The following is a 13,237-nucleotide window of genomic DNA, read 5'->3' as shown; positions in this document are numbered from 1 at the left end:
GGTGACTGGATGGTCATGCAAATTTGCCATTATATGTCATTAAAACAGGTGGTATGTTAAGGCAAAAGCGCATAAAAGATCATGAGAGAGGACTTGGAGATACAGTGAAGAGTAATGAGAACTATCTGTGTAAATACAGCCAGGAAAGCATGAAATATATAAAAAATGTTGAAACTGATGTATGTAAAAAAAGACGTACTGTATGGGTGAGAAAAGTCGCTTTTAGATGCACGCGCACACTCACGCACACAGACACGCACACACACAGTATGACAAACAGCTGAAAGACAGCATCAGCATGACCTATTTTGTGAAAGACCAACGTGGCCTAGTCAGCTTGAAAAGAAAGATTGTTTTTGAAAGGGCTTCTGTCAAAAATGCTAAATTATTTTAAGATTATTTATTTTCAAGTTCATGAAGTACCTTTTACATCCTTGATAATATAGTTGCTTAAATAGACCTAAGCATTCATTAGTTGTTCAAGTGTAAAAGGAGATGAAAACAAGTGATGTACGAGGATCAGCAAGTCACTACCATTACCAAGTCACTTGTTGTCTTGGTAATGTAAGTGCAATGTAAAAAGATATATTTTTGGCTTTAGCACTCCCTTTGTTCTGATCTGATTTAATTAAGTTGAATAAAAAAACATAAGTAAATAGTGCTCTTCTGCCCAACCAGGGGGCTGTTCCATAAACCAAGCTTACAAAAAAAGCCAGGCTTATTTTGGTAAGCCAAGTTTAGTAATGGCGGATTAGGTTTCATAAATCAAATTTACGATAGTTCAAACTCAGTTACTCTGGCAATTTATCCTGGGAAACTAGCCTGGTCCAGAGTAGGTTAACTCTTAGGCTAAGTCTTAAGTTCAAGCTTAATCATATTAACATTAACCTGATATAATTTGATGCTATTTTTAATTCACTTAACCTCGTAATAATGATTAAAATTTATAGTCACATAATAGTAAATACATATACCAAACATCTTTAAGAATATAAGTTATAAACAAAATAAATACAAACTACAACATTTTAACTAAATTTGTATATTTTTATGTTTATGTTGATTTTTTCCTGTTTATTAAAATTGTATTTAATATTTCCCCCAAACATTTTGATTTGGGTGCACTAATTTTTGGACTGATCTTTTATTTTTTGTTAGATTACTTACAAATTTTGCTTTGTTACTGAATAATCTAATGTATATGCACAAAGATATTATTGTAAAGGAATTAAAAAAAAAATTTATTTAAAAGAAAAATCTGTGAGGGGTGTACTTAGCTATTTACATATGAATGACAAAAATTTAATAAAGAAAATGATATTTAAAAAGCACTGACTGAAATAAAGAAGTAGGCTACATTTCTTTAAGAATAATTTTAAAGCTGTAAACCCTGTGTGGAATAATAGGGAGATGATCCGGGCCGAGCAGTAGCCACACATTAATAGAGATATTTTTCCACGAACTGCAGAAAACACAAGTGTCAAAGGAAAAGCAGCAATTTGCATCGTTTTCGGGAGCAAATTAAAAATCCTGTCGCTTGTGCGTGCACAGCTATTTGTAGCCATTATTTTAAACTTTTGAATGTTACCAGGAGCCTGCAATGCATTTCTTGCAAGAAACAATTGGCAGTAAGCACACATTCTCTCTTTTTCTCTCGTGCCCGTACACAAGAACAATTTTAGAGTATTTTGTTTTTACAAACATTAATTTAATGTTAACAGGCCTAAATCATGGCCTATATTTTAAAATCTTCAATTTCCTGTCAGCCCTCTCTCTTGCTTTGTTGCAAGCCGTACTGTAGTTTTTGATTATTGTGTTTAAATTATTATTCGTTTGAAATCAAAAACCAACACGACTCACTCGCTGTGAACAGCTGTGTCTCATTTCAGAGCTCTTTCAGTTCAGGTAGCACACAACATAATCTATGCATCTATGCTTGACCTTCAGGGTTTCGTGACAGTAATGTGCACAAGCAGTTGTCTAGATTATTTAAACTGAACTCAGATTAGTTAGATCAAATGATCTTCAACTTGCTGTTATGGAACAATTTAAGCGTGGACGTTTAGTTTGGCTCACTGAAGTCAGGAATTTGACTTCAATCCCCGCTTTTCTAAGCCACTTTTAGGAAACAGCCCCCAGCTTTACTGAGGTGAAGTTTGATTTATATCTGTACATTTGTTCATTTTTTAACAATGACAAATTGTGACAAGCTCCTACTCTAATGTTACTTTGAATATTTTGTGTGAAATAGCGTGTAGGTATGACTTCAAAACAACATTAGTACTGTTTAATTTACTGTGAACAATATATTTATATTCAATATTTTATATTCATTGGCTGATTATATGATTTTACTATTTGCAGTGCTTTTTTGAAATTATATTATTAAGGAGAAAGTCAGAATGTGCAAATATAAAACAAACTTTACCCCAATGCCAGTTTTGGGGAAAAATATTTTTTTGGGGCCAAAGTGCATGACTTCATATTTCTGCTAGGTGCTGGTGAATGACATGATCTATTGTTATATAAGGTTGTCTATGGTTATCTATTTGGTGCTTGTTCATGCCTTCAGGAGGTGTGGCTTTGAACGGCAGGAAAGGGATGTGCATTTTCAAAGATATTATGCTAACAGTAACATTTGCAATGTTAGTGAATGTGTTGTGTTTAATTATTAGGCGAATGTTGTTAAAAAATATCCTGATATGTGTCTAATATATCCTGCACACAGGCCCCTTGTTGTCATCCATGTGTTTTGAGTAAAAGTAAATGGTTAATTAACTGCTAGCTTGTAGACAGTAAACTCTATTTATAAGATTGAGTAAGGTAACATTTACAGGAAGATTGCATTAGTTAACGTTAGTTCATATATTAGTTAACATGAATTTACCATGAACAACACATATGTTCAGCATTAATTAAACTTTGTTAATGTTAATTAAACATATGATAATGCATTAGTTAAAAAGTGTTGGGTGAATAACTTTGTTTAGCATAATCTTTGTTTATGTTAACTTACTCTCTGTATTGAATCTCTCTAAATTAGTAGCTTAATGTAATTTGCTAATGTTTACTTACACATAGACTAATTTATTTGTTTATTGATTAGATAACATCACTAAACAACGAACAACACATTTATTCAGTAATAATAAATCTGTTAATTTGTACATGTGTTACCTAATGCAGTAACCACGAAACGACTCAGGTTCAGCATTTCACAGTCTTCAATTGGCATGGTATTCATGTTTGTAGATTCTTTACTAACATGATTTATCACTAGCAAAGCGTTAGTTAAAGAGCCTATATTATGGGTTTTTGAAAATGCCCTTCCATGTAGTGTGTAATGCTGTGTTCACACCAAACGTGGAACGTGCGGATAAATCGCGCTATTGGCGCATAAATTGCCGCGTGAACATTTGAGTTTACTCGCTTCATTCGCGCGTAAAATTCGCTTTAATCGCGTGTCAAATTCACTTCAAAACAGACGCGGATTCGCGTGATGGGCAGGGCTTCTGTCTGCCCGAAGACTCTAGCTTCATAGCTAAATGGCTAACATGGATTTTATTAAGAAAATAACAGTGTTAATGTGCTTTATGAAGACTGAAAAACAACGTTGATACGTTTAGGACCGTGTAAGTCTACTACATGCTTTCAGAGGTGCATCCAGCTCTGTGAGCTAATAAACTCCTCCAGAAACTGAACCTGGATGACAGAGACTTTCAGTGGTGCTTCTGACTGAGCCAAGCAGAGTTTGATGACTTGTTGTCGGTGTCGCCTGGAGGATTTCCCCCGGGACGCCATCAACAGGTTCTACGCATAAATAGCCGTGTGAACATTTGAGTTTACTCGCTTCATTCGCGCGTCAAACCCCGCTTCATTTGCGTGTCAAATTCACTTTAGAACAGATGTGGATTCGCGTGATGGGCAGGGCTTCTGTCTGCCCGAAGACTCTAGCTTCATAGCTAAATGGCTAACATGGATTTTATGAAGAAAATAACAGTGTTTATGTGTTTTATGAAGACTGAAAAACAGCGTTGATACGTTTAGGACCGTGTCCACTACATCCTTTCAGAGGTGCATCCAGCTCTGTGAGCTCATAAACTCCTCCAGAAACTTAACCTGGATGACAGAAGCTTTCAGCGGTGCTTCTGACTGAGCCAAGCCGAGTTTGATGAACTGTTGTCGGTGGAGGCTGGAGGATTTCACTCGGAATACCGACAACAGGTTCTACGTCACAATCCATTCATGCCCCCGCAAGAGCAAGCTTCTGATTGGTTAACGCAGCGCGAATGTACGCTGAAGTTCAGATTTTCGAACTCGAGAGATTCACGCGAAACGCTCGTTAAGCGAGTCAAACGTGCAAAACGCTCAATTCGCCCCGCGCCATTTGCGTCATTCGTGCCGCGTTTGCATTGACTTAAGATGTAAATCACTCACGCTTGACGCGTGTTCCGCGTCTAGAGTGAACACAGCATAACACAGCTCAAATTGAAGTGAAATATCCAGCTAAGGCTTAAATCTGTAAGTGTACAGTGTTTAAAACTGTTGATTCATCTATAAAAGAGTCAACTCATAGTGCTTCAAATGAGTCGTCTTGATAACGAGTATTAGGTGTTTCGCCATGACGTGACAACGAAACGTTCGAGGTTACTAAAGTAACCCTTCGTTCCCCGAGGAGGTGAACTCCAGCACTATAAGTGGATTTGATTGTTAAAATCCACGTATTGGGAGGTTCGGTTCAGAAGCTACTCGTCTGAAAGAGTATTGAACGGGCCAATTAAGAATGAATTGGCAGCGCAAGCCTGTGCAGGTGAGCGGCATAAGCAATCAACTGAGTATATAAGCTCACCTGGCGCCAGCAGACGCTATCCTTTTTAAGCTGAAGAGACTTTTAACAGCTAAGGGACAGTCATTATGGCGACGGAGTATAGTGCTTCCCTCCTCGGGGAACGAAGGGTTACTTTAGTAACCTCGAACGTTCCCCTTCGGGGGGAACTCCAGCACTATAAGTGGATTTGATTGTTAAAATCCACGTATTGGGAGCCCATTGAAAGTGCCATAATGACTGCACCTTACCAACACCCACCATGAGAGAGCGGTCAGGCAAGCGTGACGCACCCAGATCATGAGAGGTGTGGTCCTCCAACGTGCCCTTGGCCCTAACTTATCCCACTTCAAAAGAAGTTTTACGGAATAGGTATCTTTTTTGGGAGTCGCTAGCGTCTAGATAATTCTAGGAATATACGACAGTACGTTGGGAAGCGTGCCATCCCAGTAGGGAGGACGCTGCGGAGACCATCCGCACCCAATAGGGGGAAACAAATGGAATTACATATGGACTAACCCTGAAAGGGGGAGTGCGCATAAAAGGTGGTTAGCAGATAGGGAAAGCACGGGTCCGCCCAGGGGGGGACTTAACCGTGGCGGAAAAAGCATATGGGGATCACCAGCGGGGATCGGCCATAGCAGGCACCTATACCCAAAACGCGGGCTGACCAGCGGGCAGACCTACTACGTAATGGGCCAGCAAGTGACTCCTCCGCTGAGTCAGTGCTGGGGGCCTCGGAGGAATCTGCAGGGCTCACCGAATGGGGAACTTTACTGGCAGACAGGAGGGTGCACATCTCTCCGTGTTAGGGAAAAAAGGCACCGCAAGCGTGTACAACACCTACCGAGTTGTTTCCTCAATCACCAAAGGTACCTAACACCCTTGAGGAAACCGGCTCCACTCGCAGATTATAAAATCTTGCAAATGTGTTGGATGTCGCCCAGCCCGCAGCTCTACAAATGTCTGTTAAAGAAGCGCCACGCGCACACGCCCAAGAGGATGCAACGCTCCGAGTGGAGTGCGCATGCACTCCCGGGGGGCGCGGCTGGCCTCTGCTCAAATAAGCACATGAAATGGCCTCCACAATCCAGTGGGATAAACGTTGTTTAGACACGGCACTTCCCTGCTGCCGTCCGCCATAACAGACAAAGAGCTGCTCAGAAGATCTAAAGTTCTGAGTACGGTCCACATAAATGCGCAGAGCGCGAACTGGACAAAGGACAGGGCTGGGTCTGCCTCCTCCTCCAACGCTTGCAGGGTTACTACCTGATCTCTAAAAGGAGTGGTAGGAACTTTGGGCACATAACCCGGGCGGGGTCTCAGAATAACGTGAGAAAATCCCGGGCCGAATTCCAGGCACGAATCACTGACCGAAAATGCCTCCAGGTCCCCGACCCTCTTAATGGAGGCCAACGCGACCAGCAGAGCTGTCTTCAGGGACAGAAATCTTAAAGATACTGTATCGAGTGGCTCGAAGGGATCAAATCGCAGGCTCGTGAGAACGAGGGCGAGATCCCAAGAGGGCGTGAGAGGGGGGCGAGTTGGATTAATTCGCCTAGCGCCTCTGAGGAACCGGATGATGAGGTTATGCTTTCCCACGGTGCCGCCAGCCACCGCGTCATGGTGAGCGGAGATGGCAGCAATGTAAACCTTGAGAGTGGAGGGCGACAGCCTGCTGTCCAGCTTCTCTTGAAGGAAAGAGAGCACAACACTGATCTGGCAAGATCGGGGGTCTTCTCTGCGAGAGACACACCACTCAGTGAATAGACTCCACTTCAGGGCGTAGGCGCGCCTCGTGGAGGGGGCTCTAGCCTGAGTGATGGTATCAACCACCGCGGGCGGCAGGTTACCTAAGTCTTCCTCGCGTCTATGGACCACACGTGGAGGTTCCAGAGATCAGGACGAGGGTGCAAGACGGTGCCTTGTCCCTGAGAAAGTAGGTCCTCTCTCAAAGGGATCTGCCAAGGGAGGGCCGTCGGGAGGAGGGAGAGCTCTGATATCCAGGTTCGGTTGGGCCAGAGGGGCGCAACTAACAAAACCTGCTCCTCGTCCTCCCTGACCTTGCACATTAACTGCACGATCAGGCTCACTGGGGGAAACGCATACTTGCGTACGCCCCGAGGCCAGCTGTGGGCCAGTGCATCCATGCCGAGAGAGCCCTCGGTCAGGGAATAAAACAACTGGCAATGAGCGTTCTCGGGGGAAGCAAACAGATCGATCTGGGCCTCCCCGAATCGCGCCCATATCAGCTGAACAGACTCGGGGTGGAGTCTCCATTCTCCAGAGTGAATCTGCTGCCGTGAGAGCACATCAGCTGCATGGTTGAGCATACCTGGAATGTGAATGGCGCGCAGCGACTTCAGCCGCGGTTGACTCCAGAGGAGCAGACGGCGGGCGAGCTGAGACACGCGGCGGGAGCGCATACCCCCCATGCGGTTGATATACGCCGCCGCCGCCGTACTGTCCGTCCGGACCAGCACGTGTTGCTGCCCCAGCGCCGGAGAAAAACGGCGGAGAGCAAGGAACACTGCCAACAGCTCTAGGCCATTGATGTGCCAATGCAGCTGGGCACCTACCCACAGGCCCGCAGCTGCATGCCCGCGACACACGGCTCCCCGGCCTGTGCTGGAAGCATCTGTCGAAACAACAACATGACTGGACGCCTGTCCCAGAGGCACACCGGCCTGCAGGAACGAGGGGTCGTTCCAGGGGCTGAGGGTGCGGCGACACAGCGCAGTAACAGAGACTCAGTGTGTGCCCGCATGCCATGCGCGTCTCGGAACTCGATCTTGAAGCCAGTGCTGAAGTGGTCTCATATGGAGCAATCCGAGCCGCGTGACAGCCGCAGCGGAAGCCATATGCCCCAGGAGCCTCTGAAAATATTTCAGTGGGACCACTAACTTGCTGTCGAGCTCCCTCAGACAGTTCAGCAGCAGGCGAGCGCGCTCTCCGGAGAGACGCGCTACCATGGTGACCGAGTCCAGCTCCATCCCGAGAAAAGAGATCCTCTGCACAGGGGCGAGTTTGCTCTTTTCCCAGTTGACCTGCAACCCCAATAGGCGGAGGTGCCGGAGCACCTTGTCTCTGTGCGCAGTCAATTGCTCCCGAGAGTGGGCTAAAATCAGCCAGTCGTTGAGATAATTGAGTACGCGGATGCCCGCAAGCCGCAGAGGCGCTAGGGCACCCTCCGCGAGTTTGGTGAAGACCCGCGGAGACAGAGAGAGCCCGAAGGGGAGGACCTTGTACTGCCATGCTTGACCTTCGAACGCAAACCGCAGAAACTGACGGTGGCGTGGAAGAATGGAGACATGAAAATACGCGTCCTTCAGGTCTATGGCTGCAAACCAATCCTGAGGACGAACACATCGGAGGATGTGCCTCTGCGTAAGCATTCTGAACGACAGCTTGTGAAGGCAGCGATTCAAAACGCGCAGATCTAGGATTGGCCGTGACCCACCGCTCTTTTTGGGTACGATGATGTACGGGCTGTAAAACCCGCTCTCCATCTCAGCTGGAGGTACCGGCTCGATTGCACCCTTCGCCAGGAGGGCAGCAATCTCCTCTCGCAAGACAGGGGCGGACAGGGGATTGACCCTGGTGAAATACACGCCCGTAAACCTGGGAGGCCGTTTGGAGAACTGTAGTTCGTAGCCGAGTCTGATCGTGCGTATGAGCCACCGCGAGGGGCTGGCCCGCGCTAACCAGGCAGGCAGAGCCCTCGCTAATGACGTCATCGCAGCAATCGTTGACGTATCCGCGGAGGGGCAGCGAGGAGCGGGTGTGCTGATCCGGGGAGCGCGAGGGTCCCACAGAAGAGCTGGAGAGCGTTTCGCTCTGGCTCCGCACCCTGACTCCTGAGAGGGGGCTTGGGGGCTGGGAGAAGGGAGACCGTCCCCCCAGCGCCCGAGAGCCGCTGGCGGAGCATGCAAGCCCTGCGAGCTGAGAGGCAGCGCGTCCCAGACTGGCGGGGCTTGAGCTGTCACATCCGGGGAAGGGAGAAAATGCTCTTTGATCGAAACTTTGGTGGCACTGAAAGTACCGTTGGATTTTGGGCCCCGCCCTCCAGCGGGGAAAGAGCAAGTCACTTCTTCTCCGGATGGCCTGTCTCAGGGACGCTTCGCGGTCCGTTTACCGGACTTAGCGGCGCCCTGGGCAGGAGGGGCTACCGGCTTTCGGCGTGCTCGACGCGCTCGCTTCGCCGGAGGCGGAGGCGGGGGCGGGGCATCGGCCGTTGTCGGGCACCCTCGGCGAGGAGCAGCAGAGGTGGATGGCTCGGCCGGGGATGGAGCGGGCTTACGGCCCCGGCGATAGATGACTTTGCCCATCGCATCCTACTGCTCCTTCACCGCCTTGAACTCCTGGGTAAATTTACCGACGGTGTCGCCGAACAGGCCAGCCTGGGATATGGGCGCGTCAAGAAAGCGAACTTTGTCGACATCGCGCATATCTGCCAGGTTTAGCCAGAGGTGGCGTTCCTGGACCACAAGTGTGGACATCGGCCTCCCCAGTCCGCAGGCGGCGGACTTAGTGGTCCGGAGAGCATAGTCGGTCGCCGTACGCAGCTCGTGTAACAAGCCTGGGTTAGACCCACCCTCGTGCAGCTCGGCCAGCGCCTGCGCTTGGTAGCGCTGGTAGGTGGCCATCGCATGCAAGGCGGAAGCTGCCTGGCCCGCAGCCTTGTAAGCTCTAGCTCCGAGGGAGGCAGAAAACTTACAGGCTTTGGACGGGAGACGGGGTGGACCATGCAAAGCGGGGGCGCCACGCGGACAAAGATTGACCGCAATGGCGCGCTCCACCTGCGGGATCGCCTCATATCCCCTGGCAGCTCCACCATCCAGGGTGGTGAGGGCGGAGGCGGACGCAGCGCGGGCAAAGAAAGGTGCCCTCCAGGACTGCGTGAGCCTACTGTGCACTTCCGGGAAGAAGGGGACGAGAGGCTTCGAAGGCTTCGCCTTCTGATCCTCTACGTAACACCCATCTAGTCGGTCCGGCCGCGGGGCTGGGGGATAAACCATCTCCAACCCGACGGCCGAAGCAGCCCGAGAAAGCACGGCCAACATGTCCGCTTCAGGATCCATTTTGACGGCGCTCGCTTGCCCAGAGGGGGCGAGCGGGTCCGGATCATCGTCGAACAATGAAAGCCCACCCTCCGATGCAGCGGAGGACATCTGATCTCCGGTGTCAGCGAGCGTGAGAGCTACCATCTGATTAGACGGATCACTTGCCGTACCCGAAGCTTGGATGGAGCGCTTGGAGGAGCGAGAGGTCCGCGAGCCCGTGGGCGGCGGATTGTCTCTCACTGAAGCCCTCAGATCTGCCCGAGCGCCCGCTGCAGAGCAGGAGGCAACTGGGGTGGCTCGCTCTCTTACGAAAGCTAACCGCGATCTCAACTGCGCAACGGTCATGGCATCGCAGTGACGACATGAACCGCCCCCGAGCACCACATTAACATGCTGGACCCCCAAACATGTAATGCAGTGATCGTGTCCATCATCCGGAGCCAGGAAACCCCCGCAACCAGAAACGCACAGTCGGAGCGCCATCCTGAAAAGGACGTGCTGCACGACTGTGTTGCTCTTTTAGGATTTGCAACAATACGCAACGCTCTTGGAGGACCGGACCCAAAGGGACGCCAGGCAAGGGAGATACCCAGCTCGACCGTCTGCCGCTGCGTGGACTCGCTCTGGACCGGGATACAATCGTTCTCTCGAAATGGCTGTGGATCAGCAGGAGGAACCCTCATAAGCTCGATCAGAAAAGGCTCTGAAGCGAAAAGGATAGCGTCTGCTGGCGCCAGGTGAGCTTATATATGATTGCTTATGCCGCTCACCTGCGCAGGCTTGCGCTGCCAATTCATTCTTAATTGGCCCGTTCAATACTCTTTCAGACGAGTAGCTTCTGAATCGAACCTCCCAATACGTGGATTTTAACAATCAAATCCACTTATAGTGCTGGAGTTCCCCCCGAAGGGGAACCAATGTTATCCACGCGCACACGCAAACCCGGGAGATTTGAAACCTGTGGCCCCGCCCTATAACACAGAAAAACCCAAACACACGCACGCACGCACGCATGCACGCACGCACGCACGCACGCACACACACACACACACACACACACACACACACACACACACACACAAACATGCCGGTCGATTGAAGTCACACTGCAGATGGATATTATTGAGTCTTTACCCAAAGATGAAACCTTAGCATTATAACCCTTAAGCAGTTGGAAACTACTGGCAACTTCTGAAAACTACATGCTACAAAGAATACTCCATCAGCCGTTTGTTAAAGGAAGGATCAGTAAAGAGTACTGAACCTGGATCGTTTTTTTCCTCCATTTCTCAAGTGTAAGTATGTGCGATTAAAGTTGTTGCCTCGTTTACTCTAGCTTGCAAATGTATTTAGTTGTGATTTGTTACTTATAACCGCGTGTACTGTATCAGGTTAATTCGCTATATTCTCATATCGTGTGTTAAGCCACATTAAAAACGCGATGCATGCCGATTTGTTTACGTTCCGTGGAGGAGGGTAATATCTGTGTGTGTGTGTGTGTGTGTGTGTGTGTGTGTGTGTGTGCGTGCGCGCGCGCGCGCGTTGTCGTCCGGTGGAGGGTTATGTGTGTATATGTGTGTGTATGTGTGTGTGTGTGTGTACGTTGTCGTCCGGAGAAGGGTTATGTGTGTGTGTGTGCGGGCAATATCTGTGTGTGTGTGTGTGTGTGTGTGTGTGTGTGTGTCTGAGTCTGTGAAAAGAGCAGAGAGTGACAAGCTAGGAGATCTCCTCGCCAGTTCTTGGAGAGTTAGCTCAATAAAATCGTTAGTCGTCGATATTTTTTTAAGACCATCGTCTGTATTTACATTCACCCACTGGCCTTACACTATTGAGCGTGTATGCACTGTGACTACTTTTATAATGTTGATTAGCTGCTGGGCATTTCACTCTGCCTCTCGCTGAAGGCAGTAAGTGTGGGCCAATCACAACATACTGTCATCGGTCCAATCAGCGCAGATTAGCTTCGCGCTAAGGAGGGGTTTGGGAACAAATGAATCACTAGATGATTCATATGGGAGTCGCTGGGATAGTTAGGTAAAAATAAATGCAGATAATAAGAACATGAAAGTTTTTTTTGACCTTGCATGCATATTAGACTGTTGTTGGAGACCGTTACAACCAAAATATGACCCTATTTCATGTATAATATGGGCTCTTTAAGGGAATTAGGAACCTTATTGTAAAGTGTACACTACTTCAACATGTTACATTTGTAAACTCTTTGCTGACTTACCCAGCTAACCAACATTATAACTTTTGTGTTACTAATATCTATGGGTTTATTACATAGCAGTGATTAACGATTTTACTGGATCTCAAATTAGTGAAAAACATGCACCTCTTTCAGATACTTTTCTGTTACATAACAGGAAGAATTTTGCCAGATTTGCCAGACAAAAAGTAAGCAAAAATTGAAAAAAAAAAATTTGTTTTATTGTTTGATCATGTTATTTAACCTACAAATAATATGTATATGTGTAAGTAAACATTAACTAATTAAGTTGTTATTAAAAAGGGAAACATTAAAATACCTAAGAGTATGTTAACATTAAGAAAGCTTATGTAAAAATCATTGTTCATCATTAGTTCATAGTAAATTCGAAATCTGATATAACAAGTTTTTGATAATTTGCTACCTTAATTCATGACATCACATCTGCACTCATCAGGGGCCTCATGTATAAACACTGTGGCAGGCACTTGGCCAGTTGTAGAGCGAGCGTTTGGGCTGCTGCCTTGATAAGAGTGGAGGGGTGCTGCTATACCCTAACAAAGTGTTCCTCTAATACATCTGTATCTCCCACAAACACGGATACTACTCCAGACAGTAAAGTGTTGCCCACAATTGAGGCAACTCTATCCTCAGTGTGTTAGTTCAGCATTCCCTGTTCCCTCTGCCTGTTCGCTCCACACTTTGACGATGCGCCACTGTTCTCCTCATAACCTGCACCTTTACATCTACCATTTATTTTTTAATTCACTCACAGTGCGATGTTCAGACCCCACTGCATTAACCTTCAATCACCAACGGCTGTTCATTGAATTATTTTCTGTCAGTTTTGAAAACATATTAGCATTTAATTTGACAGATGCAGATTTATATTTTATAAACCATTATTAATATAATTCTTCATTACAAAGTTTTAAATTTCCCAGAGATGGTATGCGGCTGGAAGGGCATCTGCTGCGTAAAAACTTGCTGGATAAGTTGGCGGTTCATTCCACTGTGGCGACCTCGGATTAATAAAGGGACTAAGCTGACAAGAAAATGAATGAATGAATAAATGAATAAAGTTTTAAATACATTTATTGTGTGTTTCCCTTTCTGCAATAAAGGAATATAGACAGG

General features: G+C 47.0%; 1 protein-coding gene across 3 annotated transcripts in view; it reads right to left on the bottom strand.

Annotated features, from left to right (window-relative positions):
- Positions 1-13,237, bottom strand: part of cdk5rap1 (CDK5 regulatory subunit associated protein 1) — a 106,719-nt gene that overhangs the window by 37,780 nt on the left and 55,702 nt on the right.

Source organism: Danio rerio, chromosome 11 (genome assembly GCF_049306965.1).
Source record: "Danio rerio strain Tuebingen ecotype United States chromosome 11, GRCz12tu, whole genome shotgun sequence".
In the NCBI taxonomy this organism is placed as follows: domain Eukaryota; kingdom Metazoa; phylum Chordata; class Actinopteri; order Cypriniformes; family Danionidae; genus Danio; species Danio rerio.
The sequence above is the reverse complement of the archived record's forward strand: the minus strand, read 5'-3'. Positions and strand labels throughout refer to the sequence as shown.